This window comes from Vulpes vulpes, chromosome 10, assembly GCF_048418805.1.
Source record: "Vulpes vulpes isolate BD-2025 chromosome 10, VulVul3, whole genome shotgun sequence".
Taxonomy (NCBI): domain Eukaryota; kingdom Metazoa; phylum Chordata; class Mammalia; order Carnivora; family Canidae; genus Vulpes; species Vulpes vulpes.
Window position 1 is genome coordinate 23,254,137 of NC_132789.1, and position 18,873 is coordinate 23,273,009.

Here is an 18,873-nt window from a genome sequence, read left to right on the forward strand (position 1 = left end):
GACTTGGCTCAAGTCACAATCACAGGGCTATGAGATCAAGCCCACATCCAGCTGTTGGCTGGGGGTGGAGCCTGCTTAATATTCTCTCTCTCTCCTCCCTCTGGCCCTCTCCTCACTTCTCTCTTGAAAAAAATAATAAATAAATAAATAAACAAACAACTAAACCATTTAAGGAAATAAGCCACCATAAGTGAGAGATAGCAAAAACAATACAACAGATTTAAACATCCAAGCATATTGCTTTTCTTTAAAAAAGAAAACAATATTTTATCTCTACATTAAAAGATAATTACCCTTCCACAAAGTCAGAATTAATTAATTGATTGATTAATTAATTAATTTTAAAGATTTTATTTATTTATTTATTTATTTATGAGAAACACAGAAAGAGAGAGAGAGAGAGAGAGGCAGAGGCACAGGCAGAGAGAGAAGCAGGCTCCATGTAGGGAGCCCGATGCAGGACTCGATCCCAGGTCTCCAAGATCAAAACCCGGGCCAAAGGCGGTGCTAAACCGCTGGGCCATTGGGGCTGCCCTATTTTTTTTTTTTTAAGATTTTTATTTATTTATTCATGAGAGACACAGAGGCAGAAACATAGGCAGAGAGAGAGGCAGGCTCCATGCAGGGAGCCTGATGTGGGACTCGATCCCAGGACAAAGTCAGAATTTAAAGCTTTATTTCTACTCTTTCTCTGCTGCTGCCAAGTCACGCAGAGGCAGAGGCTCAAGTTCAGGCAAGATTCGGCTACACTCATAATCCACCCCCATGGCAGAGGAAGGCACTGCTGCTGGAGGTATTACCGCCATTAATACTGCTTTCAAGAGGTGCTGGAGACCGCCCTCTTCCACAACAGCGTAACAAGTGGAATTCACAAAGCTGCCAAAGCCTTAGACAAGCGTCAAGCCCATCTTTGTGTACTTGCATCCAACTGTGATGAGCCTACGTATATCAAGTTGGTGGAGGCCCTATGTGCTGAACACCAAATCAATCTAATCAAGGTTGATGACAATAAGAAACTAGGGGAATGGGTAGGCCTTTGTAAAATTGACAGAAAGGGAAAACCCCGTAGTCTTTGGTTGCAGTTGCGTGGTGGTTAAGGACTATAGCAAAGAATCTCAGGCAAAGGATGTTATCGAGGAATACTTCAAATACAAGAAATGACCAAATAAAAAAATTGGTTTTTGTTAAAAATAAAAATAATAAAATAAAGCTTTATTTGTTTCCTGTGATTTAACCATATGTATCGAGGATGTGAAGAATGTATTCCTCCAAAAATCTCTCCCTGAAAGTACTATAAAATTTCATCCTTCATGAACTGAAGCTTGGATTTAAAATAGCCATAAATTTTTTTAATCAATCATCTATAGCTTTTTGTTCTTAACTGTCTAAATAGAGATGTTAGTACCACATTCTTCTGAGTAACTTAGTCTACGTTCACAGCATGTTAGCAAACAAAGGCTAGGTTACATGATAGCAGCACAAGCCCCAGGTTACTGTGGCTTTAAGTAATGGGGTTGTTTTCATTGCTCTCCCTGTGTGTACACTACTCTGCTCTTTAAAGCCCTCACTCAGGTACAAACTGCAAGAACTTCCACCTTATGCAACAAGAGGAAGAAGAGGAGGAAGAGAAAGATGAGAAGGAGGAAGAGGAAAAGAAATAATAATAATAACCACAACAGCAACAATAATTTATTAGCCTCCTTTGGAGGATGTGAAGGAACTGATTCATTACTGTGAAAATAGGAGAATGAGGGAAAGAAACAGTCATCCTGCCTTTCTATAGAAACCACATCTACAGGAACCAAAAAGCTTCTTGGAGAAGGGCAGGAGATAGGTTTATAGAAGTTTTCTAGTTAATGAAAAGAGATGGAATAAAATTAGAATATCTTCACTTTGTAACCCCAAATTAATTTAAGGATCCAGGCAATGAATCGGTGCCTAACAACACAAAAGAGAAGACATTAGTGGGCAGCCCGGCTGGCTCAGAGGCTTAGTGCACCTTCAGTCTGGGGCGTGATCCTGGAGACCTGGGATCGAGTCCCACATCAGGCTTCTGCATGGAGGCTGCTTCTCCCTCTGCCTGTGTCTCTGCCTCTGTGTGTGTGTATGTGTGTGTGTGTGTGTGTGTGTGTGTCATGAATAAATAAATAAAATCTTTAAAAAAAGAGAGAGAGAAGACATTAGTGCCTCATGACAGAAGTATGCAACACTTCTAAAGTAGTCTTGCCCCCCTAATGCTTGCATGTGCGCGCACGCGCACGCACACACACAAATTTGCAATAATTTGTCTAACAAAGCATCTAAATCCAGCTATTAGGTTGTAGTTTTTAGGAAATAGATGAGACACCATAACATATTAAAGATACCACAAGGACATAATCAGCAAAGTCCAGACTGAAAAATGATAGGACAGTTGACTCTGTTTCTTCAACAAGCAATTTGCAAGAGGATAGAGAAAGCAAGAGAGTAAAAGAGCCAGAGATTCAGAGATAGCAAGAACATTTGAAGGTGGGGGGAGAGATTAAGAAATTTATAAGATGTAGCAAGCAATATGTAGATCTTAATTTAGATCATGAGTCAAACATGCTATGGGGTGGAAATGGGAACCATTAATGAAACAATGAGGAAAATCTGAACAATGATTAAACTATGTGACTATAATGAGAAATTACTGTTAATTATATTTTTGTTCAATGATGGTGGTATTGTTCTTTGTTTTTTAAAAATGTCTTTTGCCTTTATGAATACATATTGAAATATTTGTAAATGAAATAATGATGTTGAAGATTGCTTCAAAATAACAGATAAAAAGATCAGTCATGAATTAGTTACTATACATTAAGAACTACTCTCTACTTGTACTTACCTAAGGTTTTCATAATAAAAAGTTTATAAAGCAGTTAGACATCTCCAGCCACCCAGATATTGATTTTTTTTTAATTTTATTTATTTATTCATGAGAGACACACACAGAGAGAGAGGCCAGAGACATAGGCAGAGGGAGAAGCAGGCTCCATGCAGGGAGCCCAATGCAGGACTCGATTCTGGGACTCCAGGATTATGCCCTGGGCCAAAGGCAGGCGCTAAACCACTGAGCCACCCAGACATCCCCATTGGGTCTCTGATATAAGGAATACCAGGAACAATCAAGTTAGGATACTACATGAAATGAGAATTAATTTAAAGTTTATTTGATGAATGTTGAGATTCTTCTCTAACCTCCTTATTCAACTTGACTTCAAGAGTACTGGCAGTCACAGGGCACCTGGGTAGCTCAATTAAGCATGCAACTCTTGATTTCTGATCAGGTCATGATTTCAGTATTGTGAAACAGAGATCCACAGAGCATGGAGCCTGCTTGAGATTCTCTCTCTCCCTCTCCCTCTGCCAGCCCCCCACACTCTTGCTCTCTCTAAATAGATAAAAAAAATCCTTTTTTAAAAAAAGAAAAAAAAAGAACACTGGCAGTCAGAAGAGTACACATCAGGCCAGAAATTGAAATAGTCTTCATTATACAATCTCACAATCCCAAGAGAAAAGACCTAGAAAGACTGACATTAGTAATTCCTACCAAAGAAACAGCCCAGCCAGTCAACCAGTACCAGCATGCACCCTACCATTAAACATTACACAAAGTTCAAAGACCATCTGACATTTAAGAAAAGCATTTGAATATGAAAGATAGAGACTTGCGATGCCTGGGTGGGTCTACTTTGCCTCAGGGTGTGATCCCGGAGTCCCAGTCCCAGGATTGAGTCCCACAACAGGCTCGCTACATGGAGCCTGCTTCTCCCTCTGCCTGTGTCTCTGCTTCTCTCTCTCTCTGTGTGTGTCTCTCATGAATAAATAAATAAAATCTATATAAAAAAAAGAAAAGAAAAGAAAAGAAAAGGAAGAAAAGAAAAGAAAGAAAAAAGAAAAGAAAAGAACGAAAAGAAAAGAAAGAGACTTAAAATATAGAAGGAAAGAAGGGAAAGAACTTGGAAGAAATAAAGAAGAAAATTTCAAAAGTACTACTATACCCTTTGTGAAATAAAAAGATATTACATTTATGAAACAAGAATGGGCTGATTCACCTCCCTCACTCCACTGAATCTGCTCCTGTCACAGTTATTAGTAAGTTCTCTGTAGTCAAGTCCAATATTAAAAAAAAAAAATCTTGAAAGAAAAGAAAATGGAAATACAACATACAAAAACCTGTGGGATGCTGCAAAAACAATTCTAGGGGATCACTGTGTGGCTCAGTGGTTTGACCCCTGCTTTTGGACCAGAGCATGATCCTGGAGTCCCAGGATCGAGTCCCACATCAGGCTTCCTACTTGGAGCCTGCTTCTCCTCTGTCTGTGTTTCTGTCTCTCTCTGTGTGTCTCTCATGAACAAATAAATAAAATCTTTAAAAAAAATAAAAGAAAAAGAAATGAAACAGAACAGAAAAGCAACAGAAAAACAAAATTAAGAGTTGGTTTTTGAAAAAAAAAAACAAAACAACAAAACTGACAAAACCTTAGCTAGACTAAGAAAAACAGAAAGAAGACTCAAAATCACAAATACATATATGATACATATGTGTGTTTATATATGTGTATACACACACACACACACATAGAATATAATAGAGAGATATTGCTAGGCCCTAGAAATAAAGCACAAATTCTTAAAAAAAAAAAACTTAAAATATAGTTAAGAAGACAGCATATATGGATAAAATAACCTAAAATTGCAATTCTAAATTGCCTATTAGGAAAAAATTAAAATAAAAAAAATAAATTGCCTATTAGGGAAACTCCAGCACCATGACTTTTTTAATAACAACATTATTGAGATTTAATTCACACACCATAAAATACATCCTTTTAAAGTATACAATTCAGTCTGTCAGTAGAATCTCAGAGTTGTACATCCTTCACCACAATCAGTTTTAGAACATCTTCATCACTCCAAAAAGAAACTCCATATCCATTAGCAGTCACTCCCCAGTTCTGCCTCCCCTAAGTCCCTGGAAACCAGTAATTTACTGTCTTTCTCTACTGATTTGCATATTGTGATAATTTCATATAAGTGAAATAATACAATATATGCTCTGGTTTCTTTCACTTAGAATAATGCTTTCATGTTGTAGCATATATCAATACTTCATTCCTTTTCATGGCTGAATAATATTCTATTATATGACTATATCACATTTTTTTCTACCCAATCATCAGCTGATGTATATTTGGGTTGTTTCTAATTTTTAGATTTTATGAATAGTGCTGCTATAAAAACACTCTTGTAAAAGTTTTTGTGTAAATATGTTTCCAATAATTTTTGTGCATCACAGCAGTAGAATCACTGAGTCATACGGTAACTCTCTAATGTTTTGAGGACCTGTCAAACTATTTTCCAAAGTGGCTGCACCATTTTATAATCCTATCAGCAGTGTATGATGAGAATGTGGGTTTTTCCACATTCTCACAAATATTTGTTACTATCTGCCTTTTTTTTTTCATTTTAGCCATACCAGTGGGCTAAAGAGGAAAGAAATAATAATAACACCATAATTTTTTAAAATATATCTTATCATTTCACAATATGTGTATATATCAAACCATCACATTGTGCACCTTAAACTTACACAATGTTATATGTATAAACCTGGAAAAAATTAAGTACACATATTGTTGGAACTGGAAAATATACACACATACACACCCCTTAGGGACTGTCTCAAACTAAAAGGTTTCATCAAAGCAAAAGAAACCATCAACAAAATGAAAAGGCAACCTACTGAATAGAAGAATGGGTTAATATCTAAAATATATAAAGAACTCATACAACTCAAGAGTAAAGACCAATATAATATAATATGCAGAGTAACCAGGGGCACCTGTGTGGCTCAGTCATTTACACATCCAACTCTTGGTTTTGGCTTAGGTCATGGGTCATGAGATCAAGCCCCACATTGGGCTCCACACTTAGCAGGAAATCTGCTTGAAGATTCTCTCCCCCTGTCCCTCCCCCTACTTGTGTTGGTGCTCATGCTCTGTCTCTCAAATAATCTTTAAAAAATAAAATAATTTTTAAAATATGCAAAGTAAATAGATATTGTTCCAAAGATGACATACAGATAGCCAACAGGTACATGAAAAGGTGCTGAACATCACTAATGAGGAAAATACAAATCAAAACCATGAGCTATCATTTCACACCTCTTTGAATGGCTATTACCAAAAAGATAACAGATAACATCTAGTATTGATGACGATGTAGAAGGACATCCTTGTATGCTATTGGTGGAAATATAAGTTGGTGCAGCTACTATGGAAAACAGTATGGAGAATCCTCAAAAAAGTAAAAACTGAACTACCACATGATCCAGCAATCCCACTTCTCGGTATATATCCAAAGGAAACAAAAACAGGATATTGAAGAGACTCCCATGTTCATTGCAACATTATTCACTACAACCAAAATATGAAAAACCTTAAGTGTCCATCAAGGGATGAATGGATAAAAAAGAAATGGGATATATACATATATATATATATATATATATATATATATATATATATGAATATTGTTCACCCATGAGAAAGAAGGAAATCCTGCCATTTGTGACAAAATTAATAAACTCTGAGGACATTATGCTAAGTGAAATAAACCAGCCAGAGAAAGACAAATTCTGCATAGTATCACTTACATATATAAAATTGGGGAAAAAAGTCAAACTCAAAGAAACAGTGAGTAAAAAAGAGGTTGCCAAGGGCTAGAGGGCGGTGAAATAGGAAGGGATGGTAAAAGGGCACAAACTTTCAGCTATAAGATGAGCAGGACCTGAGGATCTAATGTAAAAACATAGTGACTACGATTGATGACACTGTATTATGTAACTAAAATTAGCTAAGAGAGTAGAATGTAAATGTTCTCATCAAAAATATATACATGAAGTGATGAATATATTAACTAAATGGGGGGAACCCATTCACAATGCATACATATATCAAATCACTATGGATTCAAATTCCTTACAATTTTGTTACTTACATCTCAATGAAGCTGATAATAATAATATACTTTAGTTTTAGCATCCTTCTAAACAATGTAAATAATAAGTACTAAATAAATATTTGTTCAATTGGTATGTTAATGTTAAATCATTTGGAGAATCTGCAAAAGTGAAAGAAGTCTCCAAGAAGGAACCATCACCACCTCAACCAGAAGACTATCATGAGGGGCACCTGGGTAGCTCAGTCAGTTAAGTGTCTGACTCTTATTATTATTATTATTATTATTATTATTATTAATTCAGCCCAGGTCTTGATCTCAGGATCAAGACACGGGGCATGGAGTCTGCTTAAAACAAGACAAAACAAAAACAAAAACCTATCATGAGCTGACAAGCTCCAGCACTTGTCTGATATCATCCATTCATACATTTTGCCGTTAGAATGCCACTGTCAGTGTGGTTAAGATAATTTATTTTAACCATTATGTCCATATGGCTTTCTCGAGCTTGCTCATAAAACAGGAAGAATTCATGTAATAATCTTTCAAAAATACTTTTCTCATAGAAGGATCCATCATTACAAACAGAAGATAACAAAATGATGATAGAAGTAGTCTAATGTAGGTCCAATTGATCCTTAATATTCATATTAGTTTTATCTTTTGATTACTATATAATCTTACTAGGACACAGCTAATTACATTAGTGTCTACAATATGCAGAAACCTCAACATTTATAATAGACAATTTCTTATATCAATAATCCCATCATTTTCATTAGCAGTAATAATTTCTCTTTGTTAGCAGTAACAATCTTCTACATGATTCCTGCTAACTTGAGTTTCATAAAGCTGCACAAAGAATATTAGTTAACAATTTAGTTAACAATTTCACAAAATGAGATAAGGGGTAGAGAAATTAGAAACAGATCACGTGAGGTGCTGCACTCTGTGTTGGAATAAAAATCACATCCATCCCTCCATTACACTTGCCTTAACTACAAATTTAAAAAACAGAATATCTATTTTTTATTAAAGTATAATTAACATACAGTATTATATTATTTTCAGGTGTACTATATAATAATTCAACAATTCTATCCATTATATCACAATAAGTGTACTCCTATCCTGTTTATCAATTTCACCCATCCCTCCAACCACCTCCTTTTTTTTGGCAACCATCAGTTTGTTCTCTGGATTTAAGAATCTTTTTTGCCTTTTATTTTTTGTTTGTTCATTTGTTTTGTTTCTTAAATTCCACATATGAGTGAAATCATATGGTATTTGTCTATCTCTATCTGACTTATTTCATTTAGCATTATACCCTCTTAGGTCCATCCATGTGGTTGCAACGGCAAGATCTCATTCTTTTTATGGCTGAGTAATATAACACTATAATATATATAATAATTCTAGGGTCAATGTCAAAGAAATTACTGCCTGCCTATGTTTCTTTCTAGTTTTATGGCTTTGGGTCTCACAATTAGGTATTTAATCCATTTTGAGTCTATTTTTGTGTGTGGTATAAGAAAGTGGTCCTGTTTCATTCTTCTGCATGTAGCTGTCCAATTTTCCCAGCACCATAGCATTGCAATGGGGAAATACATTTCCCCATTGCATATTCTTACTTCCTCTGTTGTAGGTTACTTGACCATATAAGTATGAGTTTATTTCTGGGCTCTCTATTCTGTTCCATTGATCTAGGTGTCTGTTTTTGTGCCAGTACCATACTAAAAAAACAGGGTATCTTATTTGATAAAACCTCAGGGGCCAGAGAAATATCTCTTCCTGGTATGAAATTTGAACAATTCAGAAAATATTCCTCAGCATCTATTTCTAGACTTCTGTAAAACTGATAAAATAAACTTTTGTAGAGTATCTACTACCTGCCAAGCATTTTATTAGGCATTAGATATACCAGTAAAGAAATAACAGTGGTCACTGTTCTCAAGGATTTTACAATCTAGTGGACACAGGAAATATAAGCATTATAAAAGCTAACATTTATTGAACAACTAACATGAGATAGGTACTATATTAAAATCTTTAGATGGATTCAGACTCAGGCTGTCTGACTCTGGGCCTATTATTAATCATATGAAGATGTGATATGTAAAGTGTTTCAGGTAAAGAAATCATCTGAATCTCAAAGCATAAAATGACATGGTGTGTGAAGGAAACTGAATAGTTCAGTGTTCATGGAAAAACAACTTAAAGGCAAGGAGTAGCAAGAATTGGGGCTGAAGATTTTAACAGCAGTCAGATCACAGAAGATGCCATGCTGATGAAAACTTAAGAAAGCTCTACATAAATGGAGTATGTACCATGCCCATGGATTGGAATATCCACTATTGTGAAGATGCCACTCCTCACTAAATTTATCTATAGAATCAATGTAAACCAATTAAAATGCTAGCTAGGTTTTTGTAGAACCAAACAAGCTGATTCAAAAACTTATATAGAAATGCAAAGGACCCAGGAATCCCTGGGTGGCCCAGCGGTTTGGCGCCTACCTTTGGCCCAGGGCGCGATCCCGGAGACCCAAGATCGAATCCCACATCAGGCTTCCGGTGCGTGGAGCCTGCTTCTCCCTCTGCCTATGTCTCTGCCTCTCTCTCTCTCTCTCTCTCTCTCTATCATAAATAAATTTTAAAAAAAAAGAAATGCAAAGGACCTAGAATAGCCAAAATAGTTTTTAAAAAGAACAAAGTCAGAGGACTCACTATCTGACTTTAAGACTTACTATAAAGAGACGGTAACCAAGACAGTGTGATATTGTTGTGATACGTGTATAAATGAAGAACAGAATAAAAAATCCTGAAAACAGACCCAAATACATACAGTTAACTCATTTTCAACAAAATTAGCAAGTTAATTCAATGATGAAAAAGATGGTCTTTCATTTAACAACTTGGTATCTATATAGAAAAAAAATGTACGTCAAACTCTTACCTTACATCATACATAAAAATTAACTCAAAGTTGACCATAGGCCATGTATAAAAGCTAAAACTATAAAACTCTAGGAGAAGATATTCACAATCTTTGAATACACAAATATTTCCTAGACATAATACAAAAAGCATGAAACATAAAAAAAGTCATAAATTAGACTTTGCTAAAATTTAAAACTTCTATTCTTTGAAAAATGCCATTAAGAAAATCAAAATACAGGACACCTAGGTGGCTCAGTGGTGAGCACCTGCCTTTGGCTCAGGTCATGATCCCAGGGTCCTAGGATGGAGTCCCACATCAGGCTCCCCGTAGGGAGCCTGCTTCTCCCTCTGCCTATGTCTCTGCCTCTATTTCTTTGTCTCTCATGAATAAATAAATAAAATCTTTAAAAAAAGAAAATCAAAATGCAAACTACAGACTAGGAAAAAATATTCTCAATGCATATGCCTGAAGGATTTGTATCCAAAATATATACATAACTCAATAATAAGAAAGCAACCCAATTAAAAATTGGGCAAAAAATTTGAACAGATATTTTATAAAAGTAGACATACTAATAGCCAATAAGCACAGAAAAAGATGCATAACATTATTAATTTATCAGGGAAATGGAAATTTAAAATCACAATGAAACATTATTATTCAGTTGGTTGAGTATCTGACTCTTGGTTTCACCTCAGGCTGTGATCTCATGGGTCATGATATAGAACCCAGTGATGGGCTTCCTGCTCATGGACAAGTCTGCTTCAAGATTCTCTCCCTCTTCCCCACCCCCTCTGGTATGTGCACTCTCTCTCTCTCTCTCAAATAAATAATTTTTTTAAAACCACATTACACACCCAAAAGAATAACTAAAATTAAAAAGAATGGTAATGGATCAAAGGAGAAATCATCAGAAAAATGAGAAAATATCTTTAAAAATGCAAATGAAAATACAACCTACCAAAATGTATGGGATGTAGTAGACAGAGGTTTACTGCCATAAACATTTAAATTTAAAAATAAGAAAGGTCTTATAAACAACTTAACTTTATACATCAAAGGACTAGGAAAAAAAGGAACAAACTAAATCCAATGTTAGCAGAAAGAAGGAAATTAAATGTATAGCTAAAGGAAAAAACAAAAGTAAAATTCGATAAAAGAGTCAATTTTTAAGAGATCAACAAAACTAACAAATCCTTTATTCTTAGACTAAGAAAAAAAGAGAAGACTCAAAAAACCTATAAACAGAAATGAAAGAGAAGACATTATAACTGATGCTGCAAAATAAAACGATTATAATATGCTAACAAATTGGATAAATTCCTAGAAACATACAACCTATCAAGAGTGAATCACAAAGAAATAAAAAATCTAAACAAAACTATAAGTAGTAAAATTGAGTTGGCAATCAAAACTTTCCCAAAAATAAAAGTTTCAATGAAGAAATCTAACAAACATTTAAAGAAGAACTAATAGCAAACCTCTCCCAATTTTTTTCAAAAAATTGAAGAGAGAACACTTCCAACTCAGGTGATGAGACCAGCATTACCCTGATACCACAGCCAGATAAAAATACTACAAAAAAACTACAGGCCATAGATGTAAAAATACTCAATAAAATACTAGCAAATTGAATTCAATAATACATTTAAAAGATTATACACCACAACCAAGTGGGACTCATCCCTGGAGTATGAGAGTGGTTCAATATACAAAAATCAGTCAGTGTAATAAAACACATTAGCAGAATAAAGGACAAAAGCCACATGAACATGCAAATGATGCAGAATACCACTTGACAAAATTCAACACCTGTTCATGATAAAAAACAAAAACAAAAACAAAAACATCTCAACAAACTAGAGTAGAAGGAAACTACCTCACATTATAAAGGCTATATGTGAACAGCCCACAACTAACATCACACTTGATAAAAATTGAAAGCTTTCCCTCTAAGATCAGGAACAAGGCAAGGTTGCCCACTCTCACCACCTCCATTCAACATGGTACTTGAAGTCCTAGCCAGAGCAATAAGGCAAGAAAAAGAATAAGATAGATTCAAATGTAAAATTATCTCTGTTCACAGATGACATAATCTTATACACAGAAAACCCATAAAGATTCCATACGTTAAAAAATGTTAGAACTAATAAACAGGGCAGCCCGGGTGGCTCAGCGGTTTAGCGCTGCCTTCAGCCCAGGGCCTAATCCTGGAGACCCAGGATCAAGTCCCACATCCGGCTCCCTGCATGGAGCCTGCTTCTCCCTCTGCTGTGTCTCTATCTCTCATGACTAAATAAATAAAATCTTAAAAAAAAAAAGAATAAACAAATTCAGCAAAGTTGCAGGATACAAGATCAACATACAAAAATCAATGTGCTTCTGTATATTAACAATGAACAATCCAAATAAAAAACAATCCTGGGATGCCTGGGTGGCTCAGCGGTTGAGCATCTGCCATCAGCTCAGGGCATGATCCTGAGATCTGGGATCGAGTCCCACATTGGGCTCCTAGCAGGAAGCCTGCTTCTCCCTCTGCCTGTGTCTTTGTCTCTCTCTCTTTCTGTCTCTCTCAAGAATAAATTAATTAAATCTTTAAAATAAAAATAAAAAACAATCCCATAAACATCCCATTTAGTATCAAAAAGAATACTTAGAAGTAAATTTAACCAAGGAGGCAAAAGACCCACACAATAAAAACTATTAAGTATTGCTGAAAGAAACTGAAGATGACACAAATAAAAAGACATCCCATGTTTATGGATTGAAAGACTTCATACTATCCACCCTGAGAAAAACATAAAACTGTACCCCTACCTCTTAACATTTACATAAAATCAATTCAGGTAAATTATGAATATAAATATAAAATAATAAACCTTTTAGAATATAAGAGAACATCTTCATTACCTTGATGAATGTGAATAAAGATGTGAAAGAACTGCCATAAGGAAAAAGAATGGTACACTGAACTACATTAAAATTAAGAACTTCTGTTTATCAAGAGACATCATTAGAAAAATACAATGGCAAAGGCAAATCACAGAGTGGAAGAAAATATGTGCAATGCATATCTTAACCAAGAGTTTGTATCCAGATTATAAATAGTTTTTTATACAAATCAATAAAAAAAAGTCACAACCCCAAACCCCCATGGCCCCAAATCAACAAAAAACTTCAATAGGCACTTCACAAATTGTGATATCCAAATGGCCAGTAAACAAAAGGGTGCTCAACTTCATTAATCATGAAGGAAACATAAATGAAGCCATAATGAGATGTCACTACACAATCACCAAAATGACTAAAATTAAATGGCCTGAAAATACCAAATGTCCGTAAAAATGTGAAAAATCTTGAAGTCTCATAAACTGCTTGTGAGAGTTCAAACTGGTACAACTATTTGGCATTACCTATATAATTGAACATACACTTATCTTATGACCCAGTAATTACAATCTCAGGTATAGCCATCAGAAATGTGTATACAAATGCATTCAAATATATTCCCCAAAATGATCACAGCATCATTCATTATTCATAATAACCAAAACCTAGAAACAACCCAAGTATTAAACAACAACAGAATGGAAAAGTAAGTTGTATATACAGCAATAAAAGTCAACAAACTACAGTCACATGCAACGTAAGTCAATCTCATAGGCATACTGTGGAGCTAAAGGAGTCAAAACACTCAGAAGCCCCTCAAGAATATGTATGGTTGGATTCCATTTGAAAGAGGGTCACAGCACCTGGCTGGTTGGGTCTGTGAAGCATGTGACTCCTGATCTTGGGGTTGTGAGTTTGAGCCTCACACTGGGTTTAGAGATTACTTCAAAAAAACAAAATCTTTTAAAAATAAAAAATAAAGAAGGTTAAAATCTATGATGTTAGATATTAGGACAGCAGTTACCTCTAAAATTGAGTGAGGCAATAGATGATTGGGAGAGAGCAAGAGGAGGTGCTTTTAAGACATTGGTAATATTTCATTCATCAATGACTGGTGGTTATATGGGTATGTTTAGTCTTGTATGATCATGATTTTGCACTTTTCTCTGTGTATATTATATATAAACAAAATGGGATTTTAAGTTAGTGTGGGTCATAACTATGGCTGTGGCAGTGGGAATAGAGAGAAGATGGGATTTTTTTTTAATTGCAGAATGCTCTAACTGATGTAATAAGGAAACAAAATAAAGATCAGAATGTTACTTCAAAACACATAAAGCTTATATTGTATACTCCTATAAAGACACTGCAAATTTTGAACCTCAGAATAGCTGTACTACAGATCTGACAAGTCAGTTTAAAATATATATTTATTCCTATTCTTTTTTTTTAAAGTAGGCTCCATACCCAGCATGGAGCCCAACACAGGGCTTGAGTTCACCACCCTGAGATCAAGACCTGAGCTGAGATCAAGAATCAGATGCTTAGCCAACTAAGCCACCCAGACTCCACCCCTCTATTCTACTTCTTAACAAGGTCTCCTTCAAGAGCTTTGCTAGAAGCTTGAATAAATCTTTTTAAATATTTTTGAATAAATCTATTTGTTGTTCCAGATTTTTTAAAAATGAATTAAGATTTACTGAATTCTTTCCCAAGAAAATTTCAAAAGTTATTTTCATGAGAATGCAATAGGTAAGATGAGTTAAGAATCTTCTCATTGTGCTATTTTTTGTTTTACATAATCCATGCAATACTGAAAAAATATATTTTTTGAAATCATCACTTCTTTGCTTTTTTTTTAAGATTTTATTCATTTATTCTTGAGAGACAGGGGGGAGGTGGGGCAAGGACACAGGCAGAAAGAGAAGCAGGCTCCATGCAGGGAGCCCGATGTGGGACTCAATCCCAGGACTCCAGGATCACGTCCTGGGCCGAAGGCAGGTGCCAAACCACTGAGCCACCCAGGGATCCCCTCTTCTTTGCTTTTTTATATCTGTTCTCTTTTCACGCAATGAATTTTTTAAAATATCATTAAGTTTTGGGTTTTATAGTATGTTCTGACGTTTTAAGTCGAAGAGCTTATTATTACTAAAAGCTTTCTCTAGTATCTGTAAAAGCATTATGTTTTTCACCAAATTTTTTTAAGACTTACATAGTTAATATGTGCTCTCATACATATTTCCCAAATGAAATAGAATGGAATTACTATTTTTGGTGATGGTCTGTAACTAAAGCCTTAAAAATCCATCTGATAATAATCAGTTAGAGAGGAACTGCTGTTTCTGCAATGGAGCACCAGAATCTGTTGAGTGTAGCCTAACCCCCATTATCCCTGCACCTGAGAGAATTGCAGTTCGGAAAATTTTCATCAACTTATTTCAGTACCACTAAATATCACTTACTGCCTGGCACCACAACAGAAATCATGCAGACTCCTTTCTGAAGAAATTAGAAAAAAAAAAATGTAAAAGCAAGCACCCAAAAGTCCTTCTAAAGAGATTCCTACAAGATTGTGAAAATAAGGCTGTCATTGCAGAAATTTTGGATGATGCAGATCATCTTCAATTCTTAAGAAAGTCAGAGGAAAGGGATTAATCCTCTAAACCCTTGGTTTTAAACGATAAAAGCAAACATATCCTAGTTTGGGTATATATGTTATTAATAAAAACTGACCATGTAATATCATAAAAGTACCTGTAAAAGTCTACAGCTGGCTTGTGGCATCACACACTGCCTCATGGATGATAGGCACTAAGAAATTTGTTGAACTTTTTGCTAAAAAGCATTAGATTTGGACCCCAATCCCAACTACCTCATTAGACATCTTTTCACTCATTCTTTGTGCTCCAAACACACTTGCCTAATTTCAGTTTCTAAATATAACAATACTCTTTCTCCCTCAGAACTACTGCCCATGCTGCTCCCTCCACCTGGAACACTTCCCACACCTCCACTTTCTTCAGAATTCAGATGAAATATTTCTCCAGAGGATTCCAGACTAGGTCAGGTCTTCGTGGTTGCATGCTCTCATTTTGCATTGTACGCTCTCATTTTGTGTTATACTCCTTTATACCATTAATCACAATTATAATTAAATAATTAATCCTGTGATTGATTAGTTTAATATTTGGCTCTCCCTTAGGATGTAAGTGCCATAAGTGTTCACAACTTTATTCCTGGTGCCTTTTACAAGCAGATTCAAAATGAGTATTTGTTGATAAATAAATGAGTTTGAATCCTAGCTTTACAACTTAATAAGTAAATTTGAAAAGGTCACTTAATATCACTGGTTTCAATTTCCATACCTATGAAATGATGATAATGAAAAGACTACCCTACAGAGTTATTGGTTTTATGGTAAACTAAACCTTAAAATTTGTATAAAAAATGTGAATCTATTATTATTTTCAACAATGATATTTCACATTGCATTATAGCTAATGCCATCATTAGCTAGATCTTAACAGTATTAGCTAAAGTCTTCTTAAAATCTTACAGATTATCAAGATGCTAATAAATAATGGAACTATCTGACAAAAATTAATAAGTAGTCATTAGTTCCAGTCAGTAGCAGCCTGTGACAGATTCTAAGCACTGATCTAACGATTGCCAGTTTCATAATAATTGTCCATCTCACATGAAAGCCTGGCAGGCTCACTGTAATTCATGCCTCAGAAAGAAGAATTTTCTGTGGAGCCAGCCTCACGAACAAATACACCAGTTAAAGTGTGGATCAATAATGGAAAGATGAGCTTCTCCAATTCACTCACAACTATACTTAAGTCAATAGACTCATGTAAATCAATAATTTGTTATATTTGCTACATTTACGGACTTTGATCTTTAATAAAAACCTGGCATTAATACAATATACATTTCTTTTCCTGTGTTCTATAGTAATCTGATCATGAATATGATAAAGGAAAAAAACTATTTTCCCTCTCATCTGTGAAATAAATACAAAATTCTGAATTCTGAAGAAAGTGGAGGAGGTGTGGGAAGTGTTCCAGGTGGAGGGAGCAGCATGGGCAGTAGTTCTGAGGGAGAAAGAGTATTGTTATATTTAGAAACTGAAATTAGGCAAGTGTGTTTGGAGCACAAAGAATGAGTGAAAAGATGTCTAATGAGGTAGTTGGGATTGGGGTCCAAATCTAATGCTTTTTAGCAATTGTTCACTAACCAGTTCTAGGGGTTAATGTAATCTCTTTCTGCTGTCTTCACAAAAAAAGTTTTAAAAAATTGTATGTAAGCAACTAAAAGCTAAATGCACAAAGGGTGATCATTAATCATATGTAATTTTATACCTTGGGTTACATACTTCTTTCAGATATATAGGTCCTATATATGTATGAATATGTATGCATATGCCTATATGCATGTATGTATACATGTATATAAATGTATGTATATACACTTATCCCACATACACATATTCTCAAACACACATAAGATACTATACATACACGTGTGTATACATATCTATATAAACTCAACACTTGCTATATTGTATTAGATAGTGTTTATCTGTATCTCTTCCTAAAAAGTGAACTCTTTGAAGGCATAATCAATGTCTTTTAATTCTGTATCCTCAGAGGTGTCTGGCTAGCTCAGTCAGTAGAGCATGAGACTCTCAATCTCAGGGTCATGAGTTCAGGCCCCTCATTGAGTACAGAGCTTACTTAAAAATCTGCATCCTCAGGACCTAGTGCAGCATTTAAACATAATAAGTATTCAGGGAATGTTTGCTAAATGGATTTTACAGTTTCTCTCCATCATAAAATTTTCCTGATACTTGACTCATACTTAGTAACAGTCAACCTCTGGGGTTGTCCATTCCCAGCTCCGAAGGAAAACATGCTCTTAATAAAAAATGCTTTCCTAACATGCATACATACAGACAGACATTACATACATATAAATGCCTGTTATTTGCTTCAAGAAAATCCAGTGGGAAGACTAGGGTGATATAAAGGTGAAATAAGATTGTCTATGAGCTGATAATTTTTAAAGTTTTATATAAATTCATTATGCTATGCTTCCCACTTCTGTATATGTGTGAAATTTTCCATAATAAAACTTTTTTTAAAAAAGATTGTATTTATAGTTTTGTGCAGGGCAGTATCGTAGCCAATAAGGTGTGATTATTGCTAATTAAAAGATTTTATTTATTTACTTATTTATGAGAGACACAGAGAGAAGGCAGAGACATAGGCAGAGGGAGAAGCAGGCTCCCCCAAGGAGCCCAATGTGGAACTTGATCCTGGAACTCCAGGATCACATCTGGAGCCAAAGGCAAATGCTCAACTGCTGAGCCACCAGGCATCCCCATAATAAAACGTTTTAACTGAAAAAGAGTATTTCTTTTCTTTTTAAGATTTTATTTATTTATTCATGAGAGACACACAGAGAGAGGGGGAGAGGCAGAGACACAGGCAGAGGGAGAAGCAGGCTCCATGCAGGGAGCCCGACATGGGACTTGATCCCACGTCTCCAGGATCACACCCTGGGCTGAAGGCAGCACTAAACTGCTGAGCCATCCGGGCTGCCCGAAAAAGAGTACTTCATATAAATTTGGCATTCTGCACTTCTTTTTTCAATAGTTTCACCTCGAAATTTTTTCTTTATATTCATGCTCTGAACAAACACACTAAGCAGTAGTTATTACCCAATCCACACTTTAAATTTCTGATACAAAGTCAGGAAGATAGTAGCTCCTGCATTTTCCCTACAGTAGTCATGCCCTGATATAAAATGAAAAGGTCCAGTGTTAGAGTTAATGTGTCAAGTAATAGCTTCAGCCACCTCACTATTTAATCCCACCCGCTGCTTCCTTGGTTACTTTAAAGTTGAAATAGAAGGATACATTGATTTTTTCTAGTCCAAAACAGCATTTTCTTTTTAAAGCAAAAACTCAAATATTTCTAAAAGAGATTTTTTTTAAAAGATTTATGTATTCCTGAGAGACACAGAGAGAGATGCAGAGACATAGGCAGAGGAAGA

At 35.3% G+C, this 18,873-nt stretch overlaps 1 protein-coding gene and 1 pseudogene across 2 annotated transcripts in view; one reads left to right on the forward strand and one right to left on the reverse strand.

The window, feature by feature from the left end:
- Positions 1 to 18,873, reverse strand: part of TTC28 (tetratricopeptide repeat domain 28) — a 616,681-nt gene that overhangs the window by 471,895 nt on the left and 125,913 nt on the right. The window lies entirely within an intron of this gene.
- Positions 766 to 1,161, forward strand: LOC112935885 (small ribosomal subunit protein eS12-like; annotated as a pseudogene).